This window comes from Anomaloglossus baeobatrachus, unplaced genomic scaffold, assembly GCF_048569485.1.
Source record: "Anomaloglossus baeobatrachus isolate aAnoBae1 unplaced genomic scaffold, aAnoBae1.hap1 Scaffold_3662, whole genome shotgun sequence".
In the NCBI taxonomy this organism is placed as follows: Eukaryota; Metazoa; Chordata; class Amphibia; order Anura; family Aromobatidae; genus Anomaloglossus; species Anomaloglossus baeobatrachus.
This window is the reverse complement of record NW_027443013.1, coordinates 1-14,713: the sequence shown is the minus strand read 5'-3', so window position 1 is coordinate 14,713 and position 14,713 is coordinate 1. Positions and strand designations below refer to the sequence as shown.

General features: G+C 46.1%; 9 non-coding genes across 9 annotated transcripts; all 9 read right to left on the bottom strand.

Moving 5' to 3' along the window:
- Positions 1 to 537: 537 nt before the first annotated feature.
- LOC142273982 (U2 spliceosomal RNA) lies at positions 538 to 728 on the bottom strand. Its single transcript, XR_012738365.1, has one exon. It is a non-coding gene; the product is annotated as a U2 spliceosomal RNA (small nuclear RNA).
- A 1,387-nt stretch (positions 729 to 2,115) lies between these two features.
- Positions 2,116 to 2,306, bottom strand: LOC142273981 (U2 spliceosomal RNA). Its single transcript, XR_012738364.1, has one exon. It is a non-coding gene; the product is annotated as a U2 spliceosomal RNA (small nuclear RNA).
- Positions 2,307 to 3,693: 1,387 nt separating this feature from the next.
- LOC142273980 (U2 spliceosomal RNA) lies at positions 3,694 to 3,884 on the bottom strand. Its single transcript, XR_012738363.1, has one exon. It is a non-coding gene; the product is annotated as a U2 spliceosomal RNA (small nuclear RNA).
- A 1,387-nt stretch (positions 3,885 to 5,271) lies between these two features.
- On the bottom strand, positions 5,272 to 5,462 carry LOC142273979 (U2 spliceosomal RNA). The gene has a single exon (XR_012738362.1). It is a non-coding gene; the product is annotated as a U2 spliceosomal RNA (small nuclear RNA).
- A 1,387-nt stretch (positions 5,463 to 6,849) lies between these two features.
- On the bottom strand, positions 6,850 to 7,040 carry LOC142274021 (U2 spliceosomal RNA). The gene has a single exon (XR_012738400.1). It is a non-coding gene; the product is annotated as a U2 spliceosomal RNA (small nuclear RNA).
- Positions 7,041 to 8,426: 1,386 nt separating this feature from the next.
- LOC142274014 (U2 spliceosomal RNA) lies at positions 8,427 to 8,617 on the bottom strand. Its single transcript, XR_012738394.1, has one exon. It is a non-coding gene; the product is annotated as a U2 spliceosomal RNA (small nuclear RNA).
- Positions 8,618 to 10,000: 1,383 nt separating this feature from the next.
- On the bottom strand, positions 10,001 to 10,191 carry LOC142274002 (U2 spliceosomal RNA). The gene has a single exon (XR_012738383.1). It is a non-coding gene; the product is annotated as a U2 spliceosomal RNA (small nuclear RNA).
- Positions 10,192 to 11,576: 1,385 nt separating this feature from the next.
- On the bottom strand, positions 11,577 to 11,767 carry LOC142273990 (U2 spliceosomal RNA). The gene has a single exon (XR_012738372.1). It is a non-coding gene; the product is annotated as a U2 spliceosomal RNA (small nuclear RNA).
- Positions 11,768 to 13,153: 1,386 nt separating this feature from the next.
- LOC142273978 (U2 spliceosomal RNA) lies at positions 13,154 to 13,344 on the bottom strand. The gene has a single exon (XR_012738361.1). It is a non-coding gene; the product is annotated as a U2 spliceosomal RNA (small nuclear RNA).
- Positions 13,345 to 14,713: the final 1,369 nt, after the last annotated feature.

The window sequence follows — 14,713 nt, the reverse complement described above, 5'->3', positions numbered from 1 at the left end:
TGAGCTCAGAAGCTCAATGTCTATCATGACCTCTCTTTTAGAATGTCCAAGAGCAAGCAAACTATTCCTCCAGGAGAGGGCGCCAACAGACTACTAAAGAGATCATCATTACTCAAAGAAAACCCCAAAAACCAATGCATGATAGGAATAAACAGGTAACTTTCTTTGGAGTGGAAGCGGAGAGATCGCACCAGATGCCAATTCTAGATGTTATCACACCTGTGGTCACTGCAGCAGCAGGTGAATCCACTTTGTCCAAAAGGGATCTATTCCATTCAATTGCAAATGATCTAGATAAGACAGAGAACTGCAGCACGGGGACATAGCCGAGTTGGTCAGGTTGAGTGGTGATGAGTTTGCTATTTGGATGAATAAAGAAAGTCAAAAGTGTGAAAGATAAAAAACAAAAGGAGGAAGTGTGAAAAGTGAATGGGCCAAATTGAGGTGCATATGAAGACGTATGCTTTCTTCCAATTCATTAAATCGGGCTAATATGAATCAGGTGAATTGAGTTCTGCTTTTGGAAACTGGGTTAAGAAGGGGTGCACCGTTCCTGGAGGTACTGCAATACCAGGTCAATGCGTGGAGTGGACAGAGCAAGCTCTTTTTCCATCTCCCTGTTCTAAAAATCCATTTAATATATGGTCCCCAGATAGGGGACGTATCAGATATTAAACTGATAAGAACAGATACTACACTTGATCTTAGCCAAAAGGCCGAGAAGCGATAACCAGAATTGGTTTGGGCCTCGAGTGGCACCCTGGCCTATGCCGGACACATCTTAGGGAGAGAGAGCGAGAGGGAGACAAACCCACGCCTACACAAGACATTTTGTCACCCAAGCCAACCCTTGAAAAGGCTGCTTTGCAGAGCCAAAACAAGAAGAATGGTGCGTTTTGCAGCCGCCGCCCACTGCAATGAATCTGAATAACTCCTCCTTTAGGGCGCAAGCAACTCCCCTCCCCCTTGCAGTCTTTCCAATTCACGATACAAAAAGACGGACAGGACAGGTTGCCTGACTTTCCGTCACTGCCACCCTTTGCCATCCTTACCCGTAGAAAGCCCTTTCATCATCCCCAAACCCTAATCTTTTCCCTTTCCTTCCCAGCCCCCAAACCCTGCCCTCTGTACCTTTCTCACCACCCGCTTCCCTTCTCCTGTCATCCCCCTACCACCCGGGAAAAAAAGAGATTGCCCCCTCCTTCCACTAGCCCACCCTCCCACCCAAAGAACAACTTCTTCTGCGCAGCTTGTTTTCTAGGCAGCAGCGCTATTGTGATGTCATCGGGGGGCATTGTGACAAGCCGCCAGTGTTCCGTCTCTTCATGTTGTGCACAGTTCAAACGGAAAATACATCAACAGGCAGACTACAGAAAAGCTTACTATCAAAGGTTAGAGGGGGGCTTTCTCAGAGGGCTTTTTACAGTTTTTCTATTCCCAATTAGCCGTTTAAGTGTACTTATTGAAAGTAGTAATTCTTTCATAGGCCGCCCTTTCTTAGTATTTGACGTTCCTTATATTGCGGTATGAGGCTTCGCAGTAGGTTGCAAACATTCATCACCCATGACTTTCCCCAATTGAGCTCAGAAGCTCAATGTCTATCATGACCTCTCTTTTAGAATGTCCAAGAGCAAGCAAACTATTCCTCCAGGAGAGGGCGCCAACAGACTACTAAAGAGATCATCATTACTCAAAGAAAACCCCAAAAACCAATGCATGATAGGAATAAACAGGTAACTTTCTTTGGAGTGGAAGCGGAGAGATCGCACCAGATGCCAATTCTAGATGTTATCACACCTGTGGTCACTGCAGCAGCAGGTGAATCCACTTTGTCCAAAAGGGATCTATTCCATTCAATTGCAAATGATCTAGATAAGACAGAGAACTGCAGCACGGGGACATAGCCGAGTTGGTCAGGTTGAGTGGTGATGAGTTTGCTATTTGGATGAATAAAGAAAGTCAAAAGTGTGAAAGATAAAAAACAAAAGGAGGAAGTGTGAAAAGTGAATGGGCCAAATTGAGGTGCATATGAAGACGTATGCTTTCTTCCAATTCATTAAATCGGGCTAATATGAATCAGGTGAATTGAGTTCTGCTTTTGGAAACTGGGTTAAGAAGGGGTGCACCGTTCCTGGAGGTACTGCAATACCAGGTCAATGCGTGGAGTGGACAGAGCAAGCTCTTTTTCCATCTCCCTGTTCTAAAAATCCATTTAATATATGGTCCCCAGATAGGGGACGTATCAGATATTAAACTGATAAGAACAGATACTACACTTGATCTTAGCCAAAAGGCCGAGAAGCGATAACCAGAATTGGTTTGGGCCTCGAGTGGCACCCTGGCCTATGCCGGACACATCTTAGGGAGAGAGAGCGAGAGGGAGACAAACCCACGCCTACACAAGACATTTTGTCACCCAAGCCAACCCTTGAAAAGGCTGCTTTGCAGAGCCAAAACAAGAAGAATGGTGCGTTTTGCAGCCGCCGCCCACTGCAATGAATCTGAATAACTCCTCCTTTAGGGCGCAAGCAACTCCCCTCCCCCTTGCAGTCTTTCCAATTCACGATACAAAAAGACGGACAGGACAGGTTGCCTGACTTTCCGTCACTGCCACCCTTTGCCATCCTTACCCGTAGAAAGCCCTTTCATCATCCCCAAACCCTAATCTTTTCCCTTTCCTTCCCAGCCCCCAAACCCTGCCCTCTGTACCTTTCTCACCACCCGCTTCCCTTCTCCTGTCATCCCCCTACCACCCGGGAAAAAAAGAGATTGCCCCCTCCTTCCACTAGCCCACCCTCCCACCCAAAGAACAACTTCTTCTGCGCAGCTTGTTTTCTAGGCAGCAGCGCTATTGTGATGTCATCGGGGGGCATTGTGACAAGCCGCCAGTGTTCCGTCTCTTCATGTTGTGCACAGTTCAAACGGAAAATACATCAACAGGCAGACTACAGAAAAGCTTACTATCAAAGGTTAGAGGGGGGCTTTCTCAGAGGGCTTTTTACAGTTTTTCTATTCCCAATTAGCCGTTTAAGTGTACTTATTGAAAGTAGTAATTCTTTCATAGGCCGCCCTTTCTTAGTATTTGACGTTCCTTATATTGCGGTATGAGGCTTCGCAGTAGGTTGCAAACATTCATCACCCATGACTTTCCCCAATTGAGCTCAGAAGCTCAATGTCTATCATGACCTCTCTTTTAGAATGTCCAAGAGCAAGCAAACTATTCCTCCAGGAGAGGGCGCCAACAGACTACTAAAGAGATCATCATTACTCAAAGAAAACCCCAAAAACCAATGCATGATAGGAATAAACAGGTAACTTTCTTTGGAGTGGAAGCGGAGAGATCGCACCAGATGCCAATTCTAGATGTTATCACACCTGTGGTCACTGCAGCAGCAGGTGAATCCACTTTGTCCAAAAGGGATCTATTCCATTCAATTGCAAATGATCTAGATAAGACAGAGAACTGCAGCACGGGGACATAGCCGAGTTGGTCAGGTTGAGTGGTGATGAGTTTGCTATTTGGATGAATAAAGAAAGTCAAAAGTGTGAAAGATAAAAAACAAAAGGAGGAAGTGTGAAAAGTGAATGGGCCAAATTGAGGTGCATATGAAGACGTATGCTTTCTTCCAATTCATTAAATCGGGCTAATATGAATCAGGTGAATTGAGTTCTGCTTTTGGAAACTGGGTTAAGAAGGGGTGCACCGTTCCTGGAGGTACTGCAATACCAGGTCAATGCGTGGAGTGGACAGAGCAAGCTCTTTTTCCATCTCCCTGTTCTAAAAATCCATTTAATATATGGTCCCCAGATAGGGGACGTATCAGATATTAAACTGATAAGAACAGATACTACACTTGATCTTAGCCAAAAGGCCGAGAAGCGATAACCAGAATTGGTTTGGGCCTCGAGTGGCACCCTGGCCTATGCCGGACACATCTTAGGGAGAGAGAGCGAGAGGGAGACAAACCCACGCCTACACAAGACATTTTGTCACCCAAGCCAACCCTTGAAAAGGCTGCTTTGCAGAGCCAAAACAAGAAGAATGGTGCGTTTTGCAGCCGCCGCCCACTGCAATGAATCTGAATAACTCCTCCTTTAGGGCGCAAGCAACTCCCCTCCCCCTTGCAGTCTTTCCAATTCACGATACAAAAAGACGGACAGGACAGGTTGCCTGACTTTCCGTCACTGCCACCCTTTGCCATCCTTACCCGTAGAAAGCCCTTTCATCATCCCCAAACCCTAATCTTTTCCCTTTCCTTCCCAGCCCCCAAACCCTGCCCTCTGTACCTTTCTCACCACCCGCTTCCCTTCTCCTGTCATCCCCCTACCACCCGGGAAAAAAAGAGATTGCCCCCTCCTTCCACTAGCCCACCCTCCCACCCAAAGAACAACTTCTTCTGCGCAGCTTGTTTTCTAGGCAGCAGCGCTATTGTGATGTCATCGGGGGGCATTGTGACAAGCCGCCAGTGTTCCGTCTCTTCATGTTGTGCACAGTTCAAACGGAAAATACATCAACAGGCAGACTACAGAAAAGCTTACTATCAAAGGTTAGAGGGGGGCTTTCTCAGAGGGCTTTTTACAGTTTTTCTATTCCCAATTAGCCGTTTAAGTGTACTTATTGAAAGTAGTAATTCTTTCATAGGCCGCCCTTTCTTAGTATTTGACGTTCCTTATATTGCGGTATGAGGCTTCGCAGTAGGTTGCAAACATTCATCACCCATGACTTTCCCCAATTGAGCTCAGAAGCTCAATGTCTATCATGACCTCTCTTTTAGAATGTCCAAGAGCAAGCAAACTATTCCTCCAGGAGAGGGCGCCAACAGACTACTAAAGAGATCATCATTACTCAAAGAAAACCCCAAAAACCAATGCATGATAGGAATAAACAGGTAACTTTCTTTGGAGTGGAAGCGGAGAGATCGCACCAGATGCCAATTCTAGATGTTATCACACCTGTGGTCACTGCAGCAGCAGGTGAATCCACTTTGTCCAAAAGGGATCTATTCCATTCAATTGCAAATGATCTAGATAAGACAGAGAACTGCAGCACGGGGACATAGCCGAGTTGGTCAGGTTGAGTGGTGATGAGTTTGCTATTTGGATGAATAAAGAAAGTCAAAAGTGTGAAAGATAAAAAACAAAAGGAGGAAGTGTGAAAAGTGAATGGGCCAAATTGAGGTGCATATGAAGACGTATGCTTTCTTCCAATTCATTAAATCGGGCTAATATGAATCAGGTGAATTGAGTTCTGCTTTTGGAAACTGGGTTAAGAAGGGGTGCACCGTTCCTGGAGGTACTGCAATACCAGGTCAATGCGTGGAGTGGACAGAGCAAGCTCTTTTTCCATCTCCCTGTTCTAAAAATCCATTTAATATATGGTCCCCAGATAGGGGACGTATCAGATATTAAACTGATAAGAACAGATACTACACTTGATCTTAGCCAAAAGGCCGAGAAGCGATAACCAGAATTGGTTTGGGCCTCGAGTGGCACCCTGGCCTATGCCGGACACATCTTAGGGAGAGAGAGCGAGAGGGAGACAAACCCACGCCTACACAAGACATTTTGTCACCCAAGCCAACCCTTGAAAAGGCTGCTTTGCAGAGCCAAAACAAGAAGAATGGTGCGTTTTGCAGCCGCCGCCCACTGCAATGAATCTGAATAACTCCTCCTTTAGGGCGCAAGCAACTCCCCTCCCCCTTGCAGTCTTTCCAATTCACGATACAAAAAGACGGACAGGACAGGTTGCCTGACTTTCCGTCACTGCCACCCTTTGCCATCCTTACCCGTAGAAAGCCCTTTCATCATCCCCAAACCCTAATCTTTTCCCTTTCCTTCCCAGCCCCCAAACCCTGCCCTCTGTACCTTTCTCACCACCCGCTTCCCTTCTCCTGTCATCCCCCTACCACCCGGGAAAAAAAGAGATTGCCCCCTCCTTCCACTAGCCCACCCTCCCACCCAAAGAACAACTTCTTCTGCGCAGCTTGTTTTCTAGGCAGCAGCGCTATTGTGATGTCATCGGGGGGCATTGTGACAAGCCGCCAGTGTTCCGTCTCTTCATGTTGTGCACAGTTCAAACGGAAAATACATCAACAGGCAGACTACAGAAAAGCTTACTATCAAAGGTTAGAGGGGGGCTTTCTCAGAGGGCTTTTTACAGTTTTTCTATTCCCAATTAGCCGTTTAAGTGTACTTATTGAAAGTAGTAATTCTTTCATAGGCCGCCCTTTCTTAGTATTTGACGTTCCTTATATTGCGGTATGAGGCTTCGCAGTAGGTTGCAAACATTCATCACCCATGACTTTCCCCAATTGAGCTCAGAAGCTCAATGTCTATCATGACCTCTCTTTTAGAATGTCCAAGAGCAAGCAAACTATTCCTCCAGGAGAGGGCGCCAACAGACTACTAAAGAGATCATCATTACTCAAAGAAAACCCCAAAAACCAATGCATGATAGGAATAAACAGGTAACTTTCTTTGGAGTGGAAGCGGAGAGATCGCACCAGATGCCAATTCTAGATGTTATCACACCTGTGGTCACTGCAGCAGCAGGTGAATCCACTTTGTCCAAAAGGGATCTATTCCATTCAATTGCAAATGATCTAGATAAGACAGAGAACTGCAGCACGGGGACATAGCCGAGTTGGTCAGGTTGAGTGGTGATGAGTTTGCTATTTGGATGAATAAAGAAAGTCAAAAGTGTGAAAGATAAAAAACAAAAGGAGGAAGTGTGAAAAGTGAATGGGCCAAATTGAGGTGCATATGAAGACGTATGCTTTCTTCCAATTCATTAAATCGGGCTAATATGAATCAGGTGAATTGAGTTCTGCTTTTGGAAACTGGGTTAAGAAGGGGTGCACCGTTCCTGGAGGTACTGCAATACCAGGTCAATGCGTGGAGTGGACAGAGCAAGCTCTTTTTCCATCTCCCTGTTCTAAAAATCCATTTAATATATGGTCCCCAGATAGGGGACGTATCAGATATTAAACTGATAAGAACAGATACTACACTTGATCTTAGCCAAAAGGCCGAGAAGCGATAACCAGAATTGGTTTGGGCCTCGAGTGGCACCCTGGCCTATGCCGGACACATCTTAGGGAGAGAGAGCGAGAGGGAGACAAACCCACGCCTACACAAGACATTTTGTCACCCAAGCCAACCCTTGAAAAGGCTGCTTTGCAGAGCCAAAACAAGAAGAATGGTGCGTTTTGCAGCCGCCGCCCACTGCAATGAATCTGAATAACTCCTCCTTTAGGGCGCAAGCAACTCCCCTCCCCCTTGCAGTCTTTCCAATTCACGATACAAAAAGACGGACAGGACAGGTTGCCTGACTTTCCGTCACTGCCACCCTTTGCCATCCTTACCCGTAGAAAGCCCTTTCATCATCCCCAAACCCTAATCTTTTCCCTTTCCTTCCCAGCCCCCAAACCCTGCCCTCTGTACCTTTCTCACCACCCGCTTCCCTTCTCCTGTCATCCCCCTACCACCCGGGAAAAAAAGAGATTGCCCCCTCCTTCCACTAGCCCACCCTCCCACCCAAAGAACAACTTCTTCTGCGCAGCTTGTTTTCTAGGCAGCAGCGCTATTGTGATGTCATCGGGGGGCATTGTGACAAGCCGCCAGTGTTCCGTCTCTTCATGTTGTGCACAGTTCAAACGGAAAATACATCAACAGGCAGACTACAGAAAAGCTTACTATCAAAGGTTAGAGGGGGGCTTTCTCAGAGGGCTTTTTACAGTTTTCTATTCCCAATTAGCCGTTTAAGTGTACTTATTGAAAGTAGTAATTCTTTCATAGGCCGCCCTTTCTTAGTATTTGACGTTCCTTATATTGCGGTATGAGGCTTCGCAGTAGGTTGCAAACATTCATCACCCATGACTTTCCCCAATTGAGCTCAGAAGCTCAATGTCTATCATGACCTCTCTTTTAGAATGTCCAAGAGCAAGCAAACTATTCCTCCAGGAGAGGGCGCCAACAGACTACTAAAGAGATCATCATTACTCAAAGAAAACCCCAAAAACCAATGCATGATAGGAATAAACAGGTAACTTTCTTTGGAGTGGAAGCGGAGAGATCGCACCAGATGCCAATTCTAGATGTTATCACACCTGTGGTCACTGCAGCAGCAGGTGAATCCACTTTGTCCAAAAGGGATCTATTCCATTCAATTGCAAATGATCTAGATAAGACAGAGAACTGCAGCACGGGGACATAGCCGAGTTGGTCAGGTTGAGTGGTGATGAGTTTGCTATTTGGATGAATAAAGAAAGTCAAAAGTGTGAAAGATAAAAAACAAAAGGAGGAAGTGTGAAAAGTGAATGGGCCAAATTGAGGTGCATATGAAGACGTATGCTTTCTTCCAATTCATTAAATCGGGCTAATATGAATCAGGTGAATTGAGTTCTGCTTTTGGAAACTGGGTTAAGAAGGGGTGCACCGTTCCTGGAGGTACTGCAATACCAGGTCAATGCGTGGAGTGGACAGAGCAAGCTCTTTTTCCATCTCCCTGTTCTAAAAATCCATTTAATATATGGTCCCCAGATAGGGGACGTATCAGATATTAAACTGATAAGAACAGATACTACACTTGATCTTAGCCAAAAGGCCGAGAAGCGATAACCAGAATTGGTTTGGGCCTCGAGTGGCACCCTGGCCTATGCCGGACACATCTTAGGGAGAGAGAGCGAGAGGGAGACAAACCCACGCCTACACAAGACATTTGTCACCCAAGCCACCCTTGAAAAGGCTGCTTTGCAGAGCCAAAACAAGAAGAATGGTGCGTTTTGCAGCCGCCGCCCACTGCAATGAATCTGAATAACTCCTCCTTTAGGGCGCAAGCAACTCCCCTCCCCCTTGCAGTCTTTCCAATTCACGATACAAAAAGACGGACAGGACAGGTTGCCTGACTTTCCGTCACTGCCACCCTTTGCCATCCTTACCCGTAGAAAGCCCTTTCATCATCCCCAAACCCTAATCTTTTCCCTTTCCTTCCCAGCCCCCAAACCCTGCCCTCTGTACCTTTCTCACCACCCCGCTTCCCTTCTCCTGTCATCCCCCTACCACCCGGGAAAAAAAGAGATTGCCCCCTCCTTCCACTAGCCCACCCTCCCACCCAAAGAACAACTTCTTCTGCGCAGCTTGTTTTCTAGGCAGCAGCGCTATTGTGATGTCATCGGGGGGCATTGTGACAAGCCGCCAGTGTTCCGTCTCTTCATGTTGTGCACAGTTCAAACGGAAAATACATCAACAGGCAGACTACAGAAAAGCTTACTATCAAAGGTTAGAGGGGGGCTTTCTCAGAGGGCTTTTTACAGTTTTTCTATTCCCAATTAGCCGTTTAAGTGTACTTATTGAAAGTAGTAATTCTTTCATAGGCCGCCCTTTCTTAGTATTTGACGTTCCTTATATTGCGGTATGAGGCTTCGCAGTAGGTTGCAAACATTCATCACCCATGACTTTCCCAATTGAGCTCAGAAGCTCAATGTCTATCATGACCTCTCTTTTAGAATGTCCAAGAGCAAGCAAACTATTCCTCCAGGAGAGGGCGCCAACAGACTACTAAAGAGATCATCATTACTCAAAGAAAACCCCAAAAACCAATGCATGATAGGAATAAACAGGTAACTTTCTTTGGAGTGGAAGCGGAGAGATCGCACCAGATGCCAATTCTAGATGTTATCACACCTGTGGTCACTGCAGCAGCAGGTGAATCCACTTTGTCCAAAAGGGATCTATTCCATTCAATTGCAAATGATCTAGATAAGACAGAGAACTGCAGCACGGGGACATAGCCGAGTTGGTCAGGTTGAGTGGTGATGAGTTTGCTATTTGATGAATAAAGAAAGTCAAAAGTGTGAAAGATAAAAAACAAAAGGAGGAAGTGTGAAAGTGAATGGGCCAAATTGAGGTGCATATGAAGACGTATGCTTTCTTCCAATTCATTAAATCGGGCTAATATGAATCAGGTGAATTGAGTTCTGCTTTTGGAAACTGGGTTAAGAAGGGGTGCACCGTTCCTGGAGGTACTGCAATACCAGGTCAATGCGTGGAGTGGACAGAGCAAGCTCTTTTTCCATCTCCCTGTTCTAAAAATCCATTTAATATATGGTCCCCAGATAGGGGACGTATCAGATATTAAACTGATAAGAACAGATACTACACTTGATCTTAGCCAAAAGGCCGAGAAGCGATAACCAGAATTGGTTTGGGCCTCGAGTGGCACCCTGGCCTATGCCGGACACATCTTAGGGAGAGAGAGCGAGAGGGAGACAAACCCACGCCTACACAAGACATTTTGTCACCCAAGCCAACCCTTGAAAAGGCTGCTTTGCAGAGCCAAAACAAGAAGAATGGTGCGTTTTGCAGCCGCCGCCCACTGCAATGAATCTGAATAACTCCTCCTTTAGGGCGCAAGCAACTCCCCTCCCCCTTGCAGTCTTTCCAATTCACGATACAAAAAGACGGACAGGACAGGTTGCCTGACTTTCCGTCACTGCCACCCTTTGCCATCCTTACCCGTAGAAAGCCCTTTCATCATCCCCAAACCCTAATCTTTTCCCTTTCCTTCCCAGCCCCCAAACCCTGCCCTCTGTACCTTTCTCACCACCCGCTTCCCTTCTCCTGTCATCCCCCTACCACCCGGGAAAAAAAGAGATTGCCCCCTCCTTCCACTAGCCCACCCTCCCACCCAAAGAACAACTTCTTCTGCGCAGCTTGTTTTCTAGGCAGCAGCGCTATTGTGATGTCATCGGGGGGCATTGTGACAAGCCGCCAGTGTTCGTCTCTTCATGTTGTGCACAGTTCAAACGGAAAATACATCAACAGGCAGACTACAGAAAAGCTTACTATCAAAGGTTAGAGGGGGGCTTTCTCAGAGGGCTTTTTACAGTTTTTCTATTCCCAATTAGCCGTTTAAGTGTACTTATTGAAAGTAGTAATTCTTTCATAGGCCGCCCTTTCTTAGTATTTGACGTTCCTTATATTGCGGTATGAGGCTTCGCAGTAGGTTGCAAACATTCATCACCCATGACTTTCCCAATTGAGCTCAGAAGCTCAATGTCTATCATGACCTCTCTTTTAGAATGTCCAAGAGCAAGCAAACTATTCCTCCAGGAGAGGGCGCCAACAGACTACTAAAGAGATCATCATTACTCAAAGAAAACCCCAAAAACCAATGCATGATAGGAATAAACAGGTAACTTTCTTTGGAGTGGAAGCGGAGAGATCGCACCAGATGCCAATTCTAGATGTTATCACACCTGTGGTCACTGCAGCAGCAGGTGAATCCACTTTGTCCAAAAGGGATCTATTCCATTCAATTGCAAATGATCTAGATAAGACAGAGAACTGCAGCACGGGGACATAGCCGAGTTGGTCAGGTTGAGTGGTGATGAGTTTGCTATTTGGATGAATAAAGAAAGTCAAAAGTGTGAAAGATAAAAAACAAAAGGAGGAAGTGTGAAAAGTGAATGGGCCAAATTGAGGTGCATATGAAGACGTATGCTTTCTTCCAATTCATTAAATCGGGCTAATATGAATCAGGTGAATTGAGTTCTGCTTTTGGAAACTGGGTTAAGAAGGGGTGCACCGTTCCTGGAGGTACTGCAATACCAGGTCAATGCGTGGAGTGGACAGAGCAAGCTCTTTTTCCATCTCCCTGTTCTAAAAATCCATTTAATATATGGTCCCCAGATAGGGGACGTATCAGATATTAAACTGATAAGAACAGATACTACACTTGATCTTAGCCAAAAGGCCGAGAAGCGATAACCAGAATTGGTTTGGGCCTCGAGTGGCACCCTGGCCTATGCCGGACACATCTTAGGGAGAGAGAGCGAGAGGGAGACAAACCCACGCCTACACAAGACATTTTGTCACCCAAGCCAACCCTTGAAAAGGCTGCTTTGCAGAGCCAAAACAAGAAGAATGGTGCGTTTTGCAGCCGCCGCCCACTGCAATGAATCTGAATAACTCCTCCTTTAGGGCGCAAGCAACTCCCCTCCCCCTTGCAGTCTTTCCAATTCACGATACAAAAAGACGGACAGGACAGGTTGCCTGACTTTCCGTCACTGCCACCCTTTGCCATCCTTACCCGTAGAAAGCCCTTTCATCATCCCCAAACCCTAATCTTTTCCCTTTCCTTCCCAGCCCCCAAACCCTGCCCTCTGTACCTTTCTCACCACCCGCTTCCCTTCTCCTGTCATCCCCCTACCACCCGGGAAAAAAAGAGATTGCCCCCTCCTTCCACTAGCCACCCTCCCACCCAAAGAACAACTTCTTCTGCGCAGCTTGTTTTCTAGGCAGCAGCGCTATTGTGATGTCATCGGGGGGCATTGTGACAAGCCGCCAGTGTTCCGTCTCTTCATGTTGTGCACAGTTCAAACGGAAAATACATCAACAGGCAGACTACAGAAAAGCTTACTATCAAAGGTTAGAGGGGGGCTTTCTCAGAGGGCTTTTTACAGTTTTTCTATTCCCAATTAGCCGTTTAAGTGTACTTATTGAAAGTAGTAATTCTTTCATAGGCCGCCCTTTCTTAGTATTTGACGTTCCTTATATTGCGGTATGAGGCTTCGCAGTAGGTTGCAAACATTCATCACCCATGACTTTCCCCAATTGAGCTCAGAAGCTCAATGTCTATCATGACCTCTCTTTTAGAATGTCCAAGAGCAAGCAAACTATTCCTCCAGGAGAGGGCGCCAACAGACTACTAAAGAGATCATCATTACTCAAAGAAAACCCCAAAAACCAATGCATGATAGGAATAAACAGGTAACTTTCTTTGGAGTGGAAGCGGAGAGATCGCACCAGATGCCAATTCTAGATGTTATCACACCTGTGGTCACTGCAGCAGCAGGTGAATCCACTTTGTCCAAAAGGGATCTATTCCATTCAATTGCAAATGATCTAGATAAGACAGAGAACTGCAGCACGGGGACATAGCCGAGTTGGTCAGGTTGAGTGGTGATGAGTTTGCTATTTGGATGAATAAAGAAAGTCAAAAGTGTGAAAGATAAAAAACAAAAGGAGGAAGTGTGAAAAGTGAATGGGCCAAATTGAGGTGCATATGAAGACGTATGCTTTCTTCCAATTCATTAAATCGGGCTAATATGAATCAGGTGAATTGAGTTCTGCTTTTGGAAACTGGGTTAAGAAGGGGTGCACCGTTCCTGGAGGTACTGCAATACCAGGTCAATGCGTGGAGTGGACAGAGCAAGCTCTTTTTCCATCTCCCTGTTCTAAAAATCCATTTAATATATGGTCCCCAGATAGGGGACGTATCAGATATTAAACTGATAAGAACAGATACTACACTTGATCTTAGCCAAAAGGCCGAGAAGCGATAACCAGAATTGGTTTGGGCCTCGAGTGGCACCCTGGCCTATGCCGGACACATCTTAGGGAGAGAGAGCGAGAGGAGACAAACCCACGCCTACACAAGACATTTTGTCACCCAAGCCAACCCTTGAAAAGGCTGCTTTGCAGAGCCAAAACAAGAAGAATGGTGCGTTTTGCAGCCGCCGCCCACTGCAATGAATCTGAATAACTCCTCCTTTAGGGCGCAAGCAACTCCCCTCCCCCTTGCAGTCTTTCCAATTCACGATACAAAAAGACGGACAGGACAGGTTGCCTGACTTTCCGTCACTGCCACCCTTTGCCATCCTTACCCGTAGAAAGCCCTTTCATCATCCCAAACCCTAATCTTTTCCCTTTCCTTCCCAGCCCCCAAACCCTGCCCTCTGTACCTTTCTCACCACCCGCTTCCCTTCTCCTGTCATCCCCCTACCACCCGGGAAAAAAAGAGATTGCCCCCTCCTTCCACTAGCCCACCCTCCCACCCAAAGAACAACTTCTTCTGCGCAGCTTGTTTTCTAGGCAGCAGCGCTATTGTGATGTCATCGGGGGGCATTGTGACAAGCCGCCAGTGTTCCGTCTCTTCATGTTGTGCACAGTTCAAACGGAAAATACATCAACAGGCAGACTACAGAAAAGCTTACTATCAAAGGTTAGAGGGGGGCTTTCTCAGAGGGCTTTTTACAGTTTTTCTATTCCCAATTAGCCGTTTAAGTGTACTTATTGAAAGTAGTAATTCTTTCATAGGCCGCCCTTTCTTAGTATTTGACGTTCCTTATATTGCGGTATGAGGCTTCGCAGTAGGTTGCAAAACATTCATCACCCATGACTTTCCCCAATTGAGCTCAGAAGCTCAATGTCTATCATGACCTCTCTTTTAGAATGTCCAAGAGCAAGCAAACTATTCCTCCAGGAGAGGGCGCCAACAGACTACTAAAGAGATCATCATTACTCAAAGAAAACCCCAAAAACCAATGCATGATAGGAATAAACAGGTAACTTTCTTTGGAGTGGAAGCGGAGAGATCGCACCAGATGCCAATTCTAGATGTTATCACACCTGTGGTCACTGCAGCAGCAGGTGAATCCACTTTGTCCAAAAGGGATCTATTCCATTCAATTGCAAATGATCTAGATAAGACAGAGAACTGCAGCACGGGGACATAGCCGAGTTGGTCAGGTTGAGTGGTGATGAGTTTGCTATTTGGATGAATAAAGAAAGTCAAAAGTGTGAAAGATAAAAAACAAAAGGAGGAAGTGTGAAAAGTGAATGGGCCAAATTGAGGTGCATATGAAGACGTATGCTTTCTTCCAATTCATTAAATCGGGCTAATATGAATCAGGTGAATTGAGTTCTGCTT